A 17537-nucleotide genomic window follows, 5' to 3' on the forward strand; every position below is an offset into this window, starting at 1 on the left:
TCCGAGCTCAGCCATACCGGTGTCTTAGGGAAGGAAAAAAGATAATCAGCTCACCTTCCAGGGAGGACAATTCACTGTGAAAACCACTTGTATTCATATAGGAACCCCATAGACCTTGTTTGGTCAGGGTGTGATGCGGGAAGTGTAGGAACACATCAGGCGGGTATCCAAGTCAGAAATGGAAGAAAGGTCTATAATGACTGGGCTCCATCAGCAATGGGAATTCACAGCTATCAATGTGGGTTGCTAATCTCAAACGCGCAAGTTATGGTTTGTTTATATTTTTAAATCTATTTTTGTTGTGTCTCAACTAGTGATGAGCGAGTGTACTCGTAGCTCGGGTTTTACCCAGCACGCTCGGGTGATCTCTTAGTATTTGTTAGTGTTCGGAGATTTAGTTTTCATCACCGCAACTGAATGATTTACAGCTGCTAGCCAGCCTGAGTACATGTGGTAGTTGCCTGATTGTTAGGGAATACCCACATGTATTCAGCCTGGCTAGTAGCTGTAAATCATTCAGCTGTGGCGATGAAAACTAAATCTACGAGCACTTACAAATACTCAGAGATCACCCGAGCGTGTTCTGGAAAACCCGAGCAATGAGTACACTCCCCCATCACTAGTCTCAACGTGTTTTTAATTGCATAGTAAAAGTTATGTTTTAATTAACATTTTCCCATTGTTGCTAGAACACGGTCCTCATGGATCTTTGTTCCACACCGGTATCAAAAATATCAGACAAATTTAACTTTAAAAGCAAACCGTGTAAATAAAATAATATATATCGCTCAGCTGGAGAGTTCCAAACTTTCCCTTTTCTCGTGATAAATAAATGAGCCATTAGTGCAATAAGAAAGGCAAAAAGAAGAAGAAAAAAAACAACATTATACAAATAAAAACGTCACATTAAAAAATGATAAAAAGCGATTTGGGTAAAAACATTTTTAATCTATGCAAAACCCAGAGACACGGCACAGCAGTGCATCCTGCCGAATGACGATGATTGTCAATTTGTAACGACGGCAAGAAAAATAATAATAAAAAAAAAAAAAAAATAGCTAACAAGAAGAAATCTCATTAAAAGGGTATATAAAGCAACGATACAACCTGCGAGATAATTTACACGGCCATATTTGAATCATGTAATTACCTATAGCAAACTTACAAAACACAAAAGCTGGTGGGGATAACGGAGATATCATATCGGGGGGTCCCCAACTGCGAACTTCCAGGACCAAAAAGAAATCCAGCAGAAATAAAAAAAATCATAATTTAGTCAATGAAAGTTCTTGGCGCTGTGTGCCTCTCCGGGAGAGCGCTGTAACCCAAAGATCCAATCTGGAGCCTTTAGACGGGGTTCCCAGAATCCGAGGTATTAGAGACATATTCGTCTGTCTTAATGACTTAACCTGTAATGGAATTTAAATGAGAGATATAATTATGTTCTGCGAGAGAACTCCCCGTGGTAGTTTTTGAAGAGAGAGCGAAAATCGCCGCATGTTCCTATTAGAGGGGCACAGCTTACACGTGATTACTGTCTGATTTGCATGGAGAAGAATATCAGTGAATACGGAACTCACAACATCAGAATATTGAAAAAAAAAAAAAAGGGCACGTTTGTATTCGAAACCCAAGGGGCTCCAAACCCAATGATTGCCACCACCGGCGATGTGAAGGAGGAGTCCTTTCCAGACACTTTATAAAGGAACCACACTGTACGCCACCACTGTAATTATCCAGCTTAATTATTCTTATGCAATAAGTACAATAAGCTGCAGATCTCCCGGGAACGTTCCTGTCACAGATTTTTTTTTTCCTTTCTGGTACACGATTAAAAAAAGACAAAATCGTCTTTCCACGAGACATTTTTTTTTTTCATTCGAACCCAGTAGGTAGCTGGATGTTCTTATTCCTGACAGTCAGAAGGTATAAAATATGTATTAGAGGAAGGAGGATGTTGAAAGTTTAAATTAACCAGAGGGGAACAGACCTCGTCCTTGCGAGATGGAACCCAAATGTCGTCCAGATGTTCCGCTCTTCGTTCCCAACCTGCATGGAAGAGGGATGACAGAGGAGCGAGCAAATATTTGCACTGGATTAATCGCCTCCAATTATGTCTGCATTGTGTTTTTTTTTTTTTTTCCACCGCGCCTGCAATTAAAGTGGATCTGCACTCATGAATTAACCCAAGGTAATTAGACAGCAAGAGCTTTCCCCGATGCAGAAGGCATCCATCCACATGCTGGAAGCTAGAGGAGAACAGTCAGCGTTATTCAGAGGAGAATCGTTAGGTTCAACCTGAAAAAAACAGTTCGTCGGGAAAAAAAAGCCAAACTCCAAATTGTTATACATTTCATAGAGCGCTTGTTAGGAAATGTGCCATCAGAAATTGTTTAAATTAGTTTTTGATGCGCTATATTATTATTTTTTTTCATTTTCAGGCAAGTTCCTTTGCTCCAAATAAATGCATAGCTACAAGGGGGCAGAGGGGGTGGCCTCCCCTGGCCTCATGCTCTGAGGGGGCCCACCCGGAGCCCCCCTACTGTAACTGTATCGGCGTGCACATCGGGTCCATACAGTTACACTCTGCAGCAGTGCAGGGAGGCTCACTGTGAGGCACCTGAGCAGGAAGGGGGCCCGGTACTAGCAGTGGGCGCCAGCGCCTGTCATCGCAAGTTCAACAGTATCGGCTAGATTCTGATACAACTGACCACATTGATGAGAACGGGAGTGTTACGCTCCCTCTCCCATCATCTCCCTCTAAGGCCGGCGTCACACACAGCGTAAAACAATACGGTCCGTATATTACGGCCGTAATACACTGAAAAGTCCCGAAAAAAGTGGTCCGTAGCTCCTCCGTAGGCAGGGTGTGTCAGCGTTTTTTGCGCATGGCATCCTCCGTATGTAATCCGTATGGCATCCGTACTGCGTGGTTTTCTCGCAGGCTAGCAAAACCAACATACCGCTATAGAAGTGATCCATGTGTCCCAAAAAGAAAAGAAAATATATATATACTGTCTATATATATATATATATATATATATATATATATATATATATATGTCAGTAGACACATATATTAGAGAGAAAAGCCGGTAATTCAGTGCGGTGTACAGTAAAATCACACTGACAGCTTACAGTAGAATAGGTAGAATAAATGTGTACACATAGAATAGGTATATATATATATATATGTCAGTGAGACACATATATGTATATATATTAATATTTATTCCAGCGCTAGACAGCTTGAAAGCCGGTAATTCAATTACCGGCTTTTTCCTTCTCCTTCCTAAAACCCGACATGATTTGAGACATGGTTTACATACAGTAAACCATGTCTTCTCTCCATTTTTTTTGCAGATTCCACACTACTAATGTCAGTAGTGTGTATCTGCAAAATTTGGCCGTTCTAGCTCTTAAAATAAAGGGTTAAATGGCGGAAAGCTCCCTGGCTTTCTAGGTAATTTCCCACGATCTATGAACAGCCAGCAGAGGGCGCCTCACCGCAAATAAAGCTAAATATAGATCATTGATCTATTTTTAGCCTTATTCCCTGGGGTTTTGCAGCGAGGAGCAGCCTGCATTAGCACAGCTCCTTGCTGCAAAATGTTTTAACCCCTTCAGAAGGATTTACATCGTTGGACGTTACAGATCTGCGGAGGGTAAGTATATTGTTGGTTTATTATGTTTTTTTACTCACAGAACGAGGGTCTTCAGTGACTGGATTGGGCGTTGAATAAAATACTGCAACACCCATTGTTTTTATTTCATTAAAATAATTTTAAATAATGTGTTTGTGTTTTATTTAACCCTTCACTACAATTGGATTAATAATGGATAGGTGTCATAATTGACGCCTCTCCATTATTAATTAGGCTTAATGTCCCCTTACAATAGCAAGGTGGCATTAACCCTTCATTACCCCATATCCCACCGCTACACGGGAATGGGAAGAGAGTGGCCAAGTGCCAGAATAGGCGCATCTTCCAGATGTGCCTTTTCTGGGGTGGCTGGGGGCAGATATTTTTAGCCAGGAGGGGGCCAATAACCATGGACCCTCTCCAGGCTATTAATATCTGCCCTCAGTCACTGGCTTTACTACTCTGGCGGAGAAAATTGCGCGGGAGCCCACGCCAATTTTTTCCGCCATTTAACCCTTTATTTTAAGAGCTAGAACGGCCAAATTTTGCAGATACACACTACTGACATTAGTAGTGTGGAATCTGCAAAAAAAATGGAGAGAAGACATGGTTTACTGTATGTAAACCATGTCTCAAATCATGTCGGGTTTTAGGAAGGAGAAGGAAAAAGCCGGTAATTGAATTACCGGCTTTCAAGCTGTCTAGCGCTGGAATAAATATTAATATATATACATATATGTGTCTCACTGACATATATATATATATATACCTATTCTATGTGTACACATTTATTCTACCTATTCTACTGTAAGCTGTCAGTGTGATTTTACTGTACACCGCACTGAATTACCGGCTTTTCTCTCTAACAGCGCTGCGTATTTCTCGCAAGTCACACTGCTTGTCCGTGTGTAATCCGTATTTTTCACGCTTCCATAGACTTTCATTGGCGTATTTCTTGCGCAGTACGGTGACAAACGCAGCATGCTGCGATTTTGTACGGCCGTAGAAAGCCGTATAATACTGATCAGTAAAATACGGCAGATAGGAGCAGGGGCATAGAGAATAATTGTGCCGTATTTTTTGCGAGTTTTACGGACGTAGATTCTGCGCTCTTACGTCCGTAAAACTCGCATGTGTGACGCCGGCCTAAGTGTCTGACATCTCTGACGCAGACACTGACAGCGGGCACCATGACGTCGTTACCTGACATCCGCTGTAAGGATATGTGGAGGAGCTCGGAGCAGCAGTGGAACGAGGAGGAAGAGAGGTGAGCATTGTATTTTTTTATGGGGAGTGCATTATACTTTAGAGTCTGCCTATGGGGGGTGCATTATACTATAGAGTCTGCCTATGAGGGGTGCGTTATACTATAGTAACATAGTAACATAGTTAGTAAGGCCGAAAAAAGACATTTGTCCATCCAGTTCAGCCTATATTCCATCATAATAAATACCCAGATCTACGTCCTTCTACAGAACCTAATAATTGTATGATACAATATTGTTCTGCTCCAGGAAGACATCCAGGCCTCTCTTGAACCCCTCGACTGAATTCGCCATCACCACCTCCTCAGGCAAGCAATTCCAGATTCTCACTGCCCTAACAGTAAAGAATCCTCTTCTATGTTGGTGGAAAAACCTTCTCTCCTCCAGACGCAAAGAATGCCCCCTTGTGCCCGTCACCTTCCTTGGTATAAACAGATCCTCAGCGAGATATTTGTATTGTCCCCTTATATACTTATACATGGTTATTAGATCGCCCCTCAGTCGTCTTTTTTCTAGACTAAATAATCCTAATTTCGCTAATCTATCTGGGTATTGTAGTTCTCCCATCCCCTTTATTAATTTTGTTGCCCTCCTTTGTACTCTCTCTAGTTCCATTATATCCTTCCTGAGCACCGGTGCCCAAAACTGGACACAGTACTCCATGTGCGGTCTAACTAGGGATTTGTACAGAGGCAGTATAATGCTCTCATCATGTGTATCCAGACCTCTTTTAATGCACCCCATAATCCTGTTTGCCTTGGCAGCTGCTGCCTGGCACTGGCTGCTCCAGGTAAGTTTATCATTAACTAGGATCCCCAAGTCCTTCTCCCTGTCAGATTTACCCAGTGGTTTCCCATTCAGTGTGTAATGGTGATATTGATTCCTTCTTCCCATGTGTATAACCTTACATTTATCATTGTTAAACCTCATCTGCCACCTTTCAGCCCAAGTTTCCAACTTATCCAGATCCATCTGTAGCAGAATACTATCTTCTCTTGTATTAACTGCTTTACATAGTTTTGTATCATCTGCAAATATCGATATTTTACTGTGTAAACCTTCTACCAGATCATTAATGAATATGTTGAAGAGAACAGGTCCCAATACTGACCCCTGCGGTACCCCACTGGTCACAGCGACCCAGTTAGAGACTATACCATTTATAACCACCCTCTGCTTTCTATCACTAAGCCAGTTACTAACCCATTTACACACATTTTCCCCCAGACCAAGCATTCTCATTTTGTGTACCAACCTCTTGTGCGGCACGGTATCAAACGCTTTGGAAAAATCGAGATATACCACGTCCAATGACTCACCGTGGTCCAGTCTATAGCTTACCTCTTCATAAAAACTGATTAGATTGGTTTGACAGGAGCGATTTCTCATAAACCCATGCTGATATGGAGTTAAACAGTTATTCTCATTGAGATAATCCAGAATAACATCCCTCAGAAACCCTTCAAATATTTTACCAACAATAGAGGTTAGACTTACTGGCCTATAATTTCCAGGTTCACTTTTAGAGCCCTTTTTGAATATTGGCACCACATTTGCTATGCGCCAGTCCTGCGGAACAGACCCTGTCGCTATAGAGTCACTAAAAATAAGAAATAATGGTTTATCTATTACATTACTTAGTTCTCTTAGTACTCGTGGGTGTATGCCATCCGGACCCGGAGATTTATCTATTTTAATCTTATTTAGCCGGTTTCGCACCTCTTCTTGGGTTAGATTGGTGACCCTTAATATAGGGTTTTCATTGTTTCTTGGGATTTCACCTAGCATTTCATTTTCCACCGTGAATACCGTGGAGAAGAAGGTGTTTAATATGTTAGCTTTTTCCTCGTCATCTACAACCATTCTTTCCTCACTATTTTTTAAGGGGCCTACATTTTCAGTTTTTATTCTTTTACTATTGATATAGTTGAAGAACAGTTTGGGATTAGTTTTACTCTCCTTAGCAATGTGCTTCTCTGTTTCCTTTTTGGCAGCTTTAATTAGTTTTTTAGATAAAGTATTTTTCTCCCTATAGTTTTTTAGAGCTTCAATGGTGCCATCCTGCTTTAGTAGTGCAAATGCTTTCTTTTTACTGTTAATTGCCTGTCTTACTTCTTTGTTTAGCCACATTGGGTTTTTCCTATTTCTAGTCCTTTTATTCCCACAAGGTATAAACCGCTTACACTGCCTATTTAGGATGTTCTTAAACATTTCCCATTTATTATCTGTATTCTCATTTCTGAGGATATTGTCCCAGTCTACCAGATTAAGGGCATCTCTAAGCTGTTCAAACTTTGCCTTCCTAAAGTTCAATGTTTTTGTGACTCCCTGACAAGTCCCCCTAGTGAAAGACAGGTGAAACTGCACAATATTGTGGTCGCTATTTCCTAAATGCCCAACCACCTGCAGATTTGTTATTCTGTCAGGTCTATTAGATAGTATTAGGTCTAAAAGTGCTGCTCCTCTGGTTGGATTCTGCACCAATTGTGAAAGATAATTTTTCTTGGTTATTAGCAGAAACCTGTTGCCTTTATGGGTTTCACAGGTTTCTGTTTCCCAGTTAATATCCGGGTAGTTAAAGTCCCCCATAACCAGGACCTCATTATGGGTTGCAGCTTCATCTATCTGCTTTAGAAGTAGACTTTCCATGCTTTCTGTTATATTTGGGGGTTTGTAACAATAGAGTCTGCCTACGGGGGGTGCGTTATACTATAGAGTCTGTCTATGGAGAGTGCATTATACTATATAGAGTCTGACAATGGGAAGTACATTATACTATAGAATCTATCTATGGGGAGTGCATTATACTATAGAGTCTGCCTATGGGAAAAGCATTATAAAATATAGAGTCTGCCCATGGGGTGCATTATACTATAGAGTCTGCCTATGGGGGTGCATTATACTATAGAGTTTGCCTATGAGGAGTGCATCATACTATAGAGGCCTATGAGGGGTGCATTATACAATATAGAGTCTGCCTATGAGGTGCATTATTCTATAGAGTCTGCCTATGGGAAAAGAATTATACAATATAGAGTCTGCCTATCGGGTGCATTATACTATAGAGTCTGCCTATGGGGGGTGCATTATACTATAGAATTTGCATATGGGGAGTGCATTATACCATAGAGTCTGCCTATGGGGGGTGCATTACACTATAGAATTTGCCTATGGGGAGTGCATTATACTATAGAGTTTGCCTATGAGGAGTGAATCATACTATAGAGGCCTATGAGGGGTGCATTATACAATATAGAGTCTGCCTATGAAGTGCATTATACTATAAAGTCTGCCTATGGGAAAAGAATTATACAATATAGAGTATGCCTATCGGGTGCATTATACTATAGAGTCTGCCTATGGGGGGTGCATTATACTATAGAATTTGCATATGGGGAGTGCATTATACCATAGAGTCTGCCTATGGGGGGTGCATTACACTATAGAATTTGCCTATGGGGAGTGCATTATACTATAGAGTCTTTGCAGAAGATATTTGTAACACTCACCAAATTGCCGTTAATTAAAGGTCTTTATTGCACCATCCAAAATCCGGACAAGGACACCAGGCGTGTGGGCAGGTACATGGAGGGATGCGGAGAACACAGACGGACGAAGGCCGTTTCGAGGGCTTGACGCTTCAATGGGTCCAAGTGACAGTCTGGGGCAGATGGAAAAGATGGAAAAAGTGAAAGATTCCATGAGAAAGAACGTCAGCAGTAAGTTACTATCTATAACTGTGCTGTAATCTCTTATATGTTCTGTAGGACTGGTATCTACCACTGACCATATGGTGGTAATATCCATATTGGTCGTTCTATAGAGATTATTTTCAGTAACATCGCGGTCATCTGCTGAGGTTCTCCTCCACTATTAGGGTGCGTCACCCAGTTGCAATCAAGGATACCTGGTTAAGAGCCCACTCAGAAGTTTCACCACCCCCTGAACCCTAGCTACGCCTCTGTGCTAATGGTGTCCATCTGCCACCTTCACAATCATGGTGTGCATGGACCAGAGGAGGACATAATGCATAGTTCAGCTGCACGGATTCCCAGCCAGTAAAAGTTCTATACCTGAACGCTGACTTCTCTTATATTGCATTATGTGCACTATTTAGCTTCTGACACAAGACCGGTTGTCATCTGCCTGAGTAAATTCTTCTCCTTCTACGTCACAATTGCCCACGGCAATCTGACTGTGCTCAGAAGGTTTCGCTAGAAATATAATTAATTCTTTGCTTTTTTTTTTCTTCATGTTATTTGCAGAACGACTTAAAGAGGTTGTCCACTACTTTTAAATTGTTGAGCTATCCTTAGGATAGGTCATCAATGTCTGAACGTCCGGGGTCCGACATCCGGCACCCCGCCGTTCAGCTATCGATATATTAAGGATAGGTAATCAATGTAAAAGTAGTGGACGACCTCCTTAAACTCAGGACCTATAGTGTGGAAGGCAGAAATACCTGCAGAACTAACGTGGATAAGACAATCTTTTCTGCCTAAAGATCTAAATGTTATTATTCTACTTTCTAGGCATATTGTACTGATATATACGAATACGCTTAAAAAGAGTATAAAAACAATTATGATAAACATTTTGTAATACACTTTTTTACATAAATGTCAACATTTCCACCAGGAAAAGGATTACATTGCAAACTTTTTAACATTTTAGGGTACAAAGTGGTTTTTGTGACTTTTTTTATAGAAATGATAGAAATATATTTCTAAGCCATTTGTGTTCAATATATACAGTATATAGATGCAGACTGGAGACGTAAAGATCACTGTCGCAGTGGGTGCTACCACGCGAGAGGGAGGACCGTCGACCCCAGCATCTACTTCAGCATGACATGCATCCAAGGATGACACCATTTTTTTTTTTATATGCTGAGGCAGAACGGGGATCATACAGTGGGTACGGAAAGTATTCAGACCCCTTTACATTTTTCACTCTTTTTTCATTGCAACCATTTGTTAAATTCAAAAAAGTTCATTTTTTTCACATTAATGTACACTCTGCACCCCATCTAGACAGAAAAAAAACTGAAATGTAGAATTTAATGAATTTACCAAATGGCTGCAATGAAACAAAGAGTGAAAAATTTAAAGAGGTCTGAATACTTTCTGTACCCACTGTATATACTAGGAAGGGGGTCAGGATGGGAGACATACATAACATGAAAAGGGCCAGGATGGAGGATATATATACCAGGATGGGGGACATATATATATCAGGAAGGAATCCAGGCTGGGTGGCATATATACCAGGATGGGGGACATAAATGCTAGGAAGGGACCTGGGATGGGGTACATACAGTGGGGCAAAAAAGTATTTAGTCAGTCAGCAATAGTGCAAGTTCCACCACTTAAAAAGATGAGAGGCGTCTGTAATTTACATCATAGGTAGACCTCAACTATGGGAGACAAACTGAGAAAAAAAAATCCAGAAAATCACATTGTCTGTTTTTTTAACATTTTATTTGCATATTATGGTGGAAAATAAGTATTTGGTCAGAAACAAAATTTCATCTCAATACTTTATAAGATATCCTTTGTTGGCAATGACAGAGGTCAAACGTTTTCTGTAAGTCTTCACAAGGTTGCCACACACTGTTGTTGGTATGTTGGCCCATTCCTCCATGCAGATCTCCTCTAGAGCAGTGATGTTTTTGGCTTTTCGCTTGGCAACACGGACTTTCAACTCCCTCCAAAGGTTTTCTATAGGGTTGAGATCTGGAGACTGGCTAAGCCACTCCAGGACCTTGAAATGCTTCTTACGAAGCCACTCCTTCGTTGCCCTGGCGGTGTGCTTTGGATCACTGTCATGTTGAAAGACCCAGCCACGTTTCATCTTCAATGCCCTTGCTGATGGAAGGAGGTTTGCACTCAAAATCTCACGATACATGGCCCCATTCATTCTTTCATGTACCCGGATCAGTCGTCCTGGCCCCTTTGCAGAGAAACAGCTCCAAAGCATGATGTTTCCACCACCATGCTTTACAGTAGGTATGGTGTTTGATGGATTCAACTCAGTATTCTTTTTCCTCCAAACACGACAAGTTGTGTTTCTACCAAACAGTTCCAGTTTGGTTTCATCAGACCATAGGACATTCTCCCAAAACTCCTCTGGATCATCCAAATGCTCTCTAGCAAACTTCAGACGGGCCCGGACATGTACTGGTTTAAGCAGTGGGACACGTCTGGCACTGCAGGATCTGAGTCCATGGTGGCGTAGTGTGTTACTTATGGTAGGCCTTGTTACATTGCTCCCAGCTCTCTGCAGTTCATTCACTAGGTCCCCCCGCGTGGTTCTGGGATTTTTGCTCCCCGTTCTTGTGATCATTCTGACCCCACGGGGTGCGATTTTGCGTGGAGCCACAGAACGAGGGAGATTATCAGTGGTCTTGTATGTCTTCCATTTTCTAATTATTGTTCCCACTGTTGATTTCTTCACTCCAAGCTGGTTGGCTATTGCAGATTCAGTCTTCCCAGCCTGGTGCAGGGCTACAATTTTGTTTCTGGTGTCCTTTGACAGCTCTTTGGTCTTCACCATAGTGGAGTTTAGAGTCAAACTGTTTGAGGGTGTGCACAGGTGTCTTTTTATACTGATAACAAGTTTAGACAGGTGCCATTACTACAGGTAATGAGTGGAGGAAAGAGGAGACTCTTAAAGAAGAAGTTACAGGTCTGTGAGAGCCAGAAATCTTGATTGTTTGTTTCTGACCAAATACTTATTTTCCACCATAATATGCAAATAAAATGTTAAAAAAACAGACAATGTGATTTTCTGGATTTTTTTTTCTCAGTTTGTCTCCCATAGTTGAGGTCTACCTATGATGTAAATTACAGACGCCTCTCATCTTTTTAAGTGGTGGAACTTGCACTATTGCTGACTGACTAAATACTTTTTTGCCCCACTGTATCTACCAGGATGGGGGACATACATGTACATACCAAAAAGGAGACCAGGGTGAGGGACATATATACCAGGATGGGGGAAATATAAACCAGGAAAGATCCAGGATGGGTGGCATATATACCAGGATGAGGGGACATACATACCAGGAAAGACCCTAGGATGGTTGGCATGGCATATATACCAGAATGAGGGCCATATATACCAGGATGGAACACATACATAACAGGAAAGATCCAGGATGGGTGGCATATATACCAGGATGCGGGACATATATACCAGAAAGGAGCACATGTTGGGGAACATATATACCAGGATAGTGGACATATATACAAGAAAGGGCCCCAAAGGGGGAACATATACCAGGAAGGAACCCAGGATGGGTGGCATGGCATATATACCAGGATGGGGAACATATATAATAGAAAGGGGCTCAAGATCAGGGGACATATATAGCAGGAAAGAACCCAGGATGGGTGGCATATATACCAGGATGAGGGGCAAACATACTAGGAAGGGGCCCATGATGGAGAGACATATATACCAGGATAGCGGGCATATATACAAGAAAGGGCCCCAGAAGGGGGAACATATACCAGGAAGGAACCCAGGATGGGTGGCATGGCATTTATACCAGGATGGGGAACATATATAATAGAAAGGGGCTCAAGATCAGGGAAATATATACCAGGATTGGGGACATATATAGCAGGAAAGAACCCAGGATGGGTGGCATATATATCAGAATGAGGGACAAACATACTAGGAAGGGGCCCAGGATGGAGAGACCTATATACCAGGATAGCGGGCATATATGCCAGAAAGAAACACATGATAGGGAACATGTATACCAAGATTGGGGGACATATACAGTACAGACCAAAAGTTTGGACACTCCTTCTCATTTAAAGATTTTTCTGTATTTTCATGACTATGAAAATTGTACATTCACACTGAAGGCATCAAAACTATGAATTAACACATGTGGAATTATATACTTAACAAAAAAGTGTGAAACAACTGAAATTATATCTTATATTCTAGGTTCTTCAAAGTAGCCACCTTTTGCTTTGATGACTGCTTTGCACACTCTTGGCATTCTCTTTATGAGCTTCAAGAGGTCTTCAGGAATGGTCTTCCAACAATCTTGAAGGAGTTCCCAGAGATGCTTAGCACTTGTTGGCCCTTTTGCCTTCACTCTGCGGTCCAGCTCACCCCAACCATCTATAGAGGCCAGGTCATCTGGCGTAGCACCCCATCACTCTCGTTCTTGGTCAAATAGCCCTTACACAGCCTGGAGGTGTGTTTGGGGTCATTGTCCTGTTGAAAAATAAATGATGGTCCAACTAAACGCAAACCGGATGGAATACCATTCTGCTGCAAGATGCTGTGGTAGCCATGCTGGTTCAGTATGTCTTCAGTTTTGAATAAATCCCCAACAGTGTCACCAGCAAAGCCCCCCCACACCATCACACCTCCTCCCCCATGCTTCACGGTGGGAACCAGGCATGTAGAGTCCATCCGTTCACCTTTTCTGCATCGCACAAAGACATGGTGGTTGGAACCAAAGATCTCAAATTTGGACTCATCAGACCAGCACAGATTTCCACTGGTCTAATGTCCATTCCTTGTGTTCTTTAGCCCAAACTAGTGTCTTCTGCTTGTTGCCTGTCCTTAGCAGTGGTTTCCTAGCAGCTGTTTTACCATGAAGGCCTGCTGCACAAAGTCTCCTTTTAACAGTTGTAGAGATGTATCTGCTGCTAGAACTCTATGTGGCATTGACCTGGTCTCTAATCTGAGCTGCTGTTAACCTGCGATTTCTGAGGCTGGTGACTCGGATAAACTTATCCTCAGAAGCAGAGGTGGCTCTTGGTCTTCCTTTTCTGGGACGGTCCTCATGTGAGCCAGTTTTTTTGGTTTTTGCCACTGCACTTGGAGACACTTTCAAAGTTTTCCCAATTTTTCAGACTGACTGACCTTCATTTCTTAAAGTAATGATAGCCACTTGTTTTTCTTTACTTAGCTGCTTTTTTCTTGCCATAATACAAATTCTAACAGACTATTCAGTAGGACTATCAGCTTTGTATCCACCAGACTTCTGCACAACACACCTGATGGTCCCAACCCCATTTATAAGTTTATAAGGCAAGAAATCCCACTTATTAAACCTGACAGGGCACACCTGTGAAGTGACAACCATTCCCGGTGACTACCTCTTGAAGCTCATCAAGAAAATGCCAAGAGTGTGTAAAACAGTCATCAAAGCATAAGATGGCTACTTTGAAGAACCTAGAATATAAGACATAATTTCAGTTGATTCACACTCTTTTGTTAAGTATATAATTCCACATGTGTTAATTCATAGTTTTGATGCCTTCAGTGTGAATGTACAATTTTCATAGTCATGAAAATACAGAAAAATCTTTAAATGAGAAGGTGTGTCCAAACTTTTGGTCTGTACTGTATTTCCGGAAGGGCCACGTGATGGGGAACATATATATAAAGATGGGGACATATATACCAGGAATGGGTGCAGAATGAGGGTATAAATATCTTCCTCCGAACAGTAGATGGGTGCAGCTGGTTCTACCAGTTCTGATCTGATGGCACTGTTGGACATCTAAGGAAGTAAAGGGGTTCCAGAGATATGGGCCTTTTTAAATAGTGCTAATTTTTAAGGTCTATAGAAGAGAGTGTGGCTGTTAGGATCCTCAGGGGCGTGTCTTTAGGCTACTTTGTATTATTACCCTGTGAGCCACGACTCCTAGGTACAGTGCCTTTCGAAAGTATTCGGCTCCTTTGAACTTTTCAACATTTTCCCACATATCATGATTAAAACATAAATATACCAAATGTAAATTTTTGGTGAAGAATCAACAACAAGTGGAACACAATTGTGAAGTTGAACAAAATTTTTTGGTTATTTTAAATTTTTGTGGAAATTGAAAAACTGAACAGTGGGGCGTGCAATATTATTCGGCTCCTTTTCTTTCAGTGCAGCAAACTCACTCCAGAAGTTCATTGTGGATCTCTGAATGATCCAATGTTGTCCTAAATGCCTAATGATGATAAATATAATCCACCTGTGTGTAATCAAGTCTCCGTATAAATGCACCTGCTCTGTGATAGTCTCAGGGTTCTGTCTGAAGCACAAAGAGCATCCTGAAGACCAAGGAACACAACAGGCAGGTCCGTGATACTGTTGTGGAGAAGTTTAAAGCCGGATTTGGATACAAAATGATTTCCAAAACTTTAAACATTCCAAGGAGCGCTGTGCAAGCGATCATATTGAAATGGAAGGAGTATCCTACCACTGCAAATCTACCAAGACCCGGCCGTCCCTCTAAACTTTCATCTCAAACAAGAGAAGACTGATCAGAGATGCAGCCAAGAGGCCCATGAGCACTCTGGATGAACTGCAGAGATCTACAGCTGAGGTGGGACAGTCTGTCCATAGGACAACAATCAGTCGTACACTGCACAAATCTGGCCTTTATGGAAGAGTGGCAAGGAGAAAGCCATTTCTCAAAGATATCCATAAAAAGTGTTGTTTAAAGTTTGCAACAAGCCACCTGCGAGACACACCAAACATGTGGAAGAAGGTGCTCTGGTCAGATGAAACCAAAATCGAACTTTTTGGCAACAATGCCAAACGATATGTTTGGCGTAAAGGCAACACAGCTCATCACCCTGAACACACCATCCCCACTGTCAAACATGGTGGTGGCAGCATCATGGTTTGGGCCTGCTTTTCTTCAGCAGGGTCAGGGAAGATGGTTAAAATTGATGGGAAGATGGATGGAGCCAAAAACAGGAGCAATCTTGAAGAAAACCTGTTGGAGTCTGCAAAACACCTGAGACTGGGACGGAGATTTGTCTTCCAACAAGACAATGATCCCAAACATAAAAAAGCAAAATCTACAATGGAACGGTTCACAAATAAACGTGTCCAGGTGTTAGAATGGCCAAGTCAAAGTCCAGACCTCAATCCAATCGAGAATCTGTGGAAAGAGCTGAAAACTGCTGTTCACAAACGATCTCCATCAAACGTCACTGAGCTCGAGCTGTTTGCCAAGGAAGAATAGGCAAGAATTTCAGTCTCTCTATGTACAAAACTGATAGACACATACCCCAAGCGCAGCAAAAGGTGGCGCAACAAAGTATTAAGTTAAAGGGGCCGAAAAATATTGCACGCCCCACTTTTCAGTTTTTGAATTTCCACAAAAATGTAAAATAACCAATAAATTTCGTTCAACTTCACAATTGTGTTCCACTTGTGGTTGATTCTTCACCAAAAATTTGATATCTTTATGTTTGAAGCATGATATGTGGGAAAAGGTTGAAAAGTTCCAGGGAGACGAATACTTTCGTGTAAAGACCGTAAATATTAGCATTAAATTAAAGAGGTCCATTAAATAAATAATTCAGGAAAGGAGTGGGAATAAAATGAGTGCAAAAATTGGCCACTTTTCACCTGGTGACATCTTTAAGGACCATCGCACCCACTAGCAGACCAGTTCAGCCCAGTATAGCAGCTTCATATTTATTAAGTAAAAAAAATACAAAAATGTCAAAGTAACATAATACAATAGTGTCCCAGGGTGCGCCCAATTCAATGAGCCAGAAAACCCTTCTATCTTTTCCAACTACAGGACAGTGAAATATCTTAAAAAGGGAAGTGAAGGAAACATTATATGAGCGCACAATGGACTGGAAAATTCCTTAACGACGCGGTAAGAACCCCAATGACAGATCCTCCTTTATCGCTGTCGTACTACATAAATTGGAGATGTATTTGCGGAGTAATTCCGCGCTTGGTATTGATTTCTCCTCCTATGAAGATGAATGGAAACGCGCTGACAATGCTGTAATGTTTTCGGCGTAAGCAGCGGAGTGTACGGTAACCGGAACACGATGCAGATGTGGATTGTACTTGTAGAGCGCCCCGCTTGCAAATGTAGCAGATTGGTCTCTGATGGGAATTGAACCAACACCTACCTGCAATGAAAAGAACTTTATGGAAAGATTGTATTACATCGCAGCGGGTTTTCTGCTGCACATTCATTATTTAACAGAAACCCTGTATACCTAGACAGAAAAAAAAAAACAGCAGTATTCCCAGGCTTGGCACTGACAACAGAGCGGCGCATGGAAATAACATTGAGAATTGCAATACAAAGGGATACATTTATTCCACGCTGCAGAGTCCATCGGATTCCGTCTAGCTAAATAGACCGCCATGCCTGCCTGTATCTCACACGCTCGCGCTCAATACACCAAGGGTTTAATTAGCAGTCATTATTGCATCCAGTTGTATGAAGGACGGCTGACGGTTGTAATCTTAACGAGCCATCGCTTTCCGCTTAGTATGACGGTGTGTGCTGCACACACAGTCGGAGTCGCTTTGACCTCATTTGCTGCGCTACAGCAGTCATCGGCGTGAGACACGTATTACAATTCTACAGAATTTGTTAAAAGAAATGTCTCCAATATATTTTTTAAAAGGGATTATGTCAGCAGTTTCTTTGCTAAATAATCCGACAGCGGCGTGATCCAGTGATGTATCACTTAATATACTGGGTGTAGCAGTTGTGATACAATCCCAGTTTTCTCTGCTGCAGATTGAGCAGAGCTAAGAATGCTGAGCACTCTATAACCCCGCCCACACCTCTGATTGGCTGCTTTCTGTGCACACTGTATATTTACAATC

The 17537-nt window shown here is 41.7% G+C and overlaps 1 long non-coding RNA gene across 3 annotated transcripts; it reads right to left on the reverse strand.

Annotated features, from left to right (window-relative positions):
• Positions 1 to 937: 937 nt before the first annotated feature.
• LOC138641784 (uncharacterized) lies at positions 938 to 9069 on the reverse strand. Of its 3 annotated transcripts, none has more exons than XR_011313946.1 (4): positions 8983 to 9069; positions 8419 to 8570; positions 1991 to 2049; positions 938 to 1409 (listed from the first exon to the last, which is right to left on the reverse strand). It is a non-coding gene; the product is annotated as an uncharacterized lncRNA (long non-coding RNA). The 3 variants fall into 3 exon arrangements; XR_011313945.1 differs by having other exon boundaries at positions 1991 to 2151; XR_011313947.1 differs by lacking the exon at positions 8983 to 9069 and adding an exon at positions 8697 to 8975 and having other exon boundaries at positions 1991 to 2151.
• Positions 9070 to 17537: the final 8468 nt, after the last annotated feature.

Source organism: Ranitomeya imitator, chromosome 6 (genome assembly GCF_032444005.1).
Source record: "Ranitomeya imitator isolate aRanImi1 chromosome 6, aRanImi1.pri, whole genome shotgun sequence".
Lineage (NCBI taxonomy): Eukaryota > Metazoa > Chordata > Amphibia > Anura > Dendrobatidae > Ranitomeya > Ranitomeya imitator.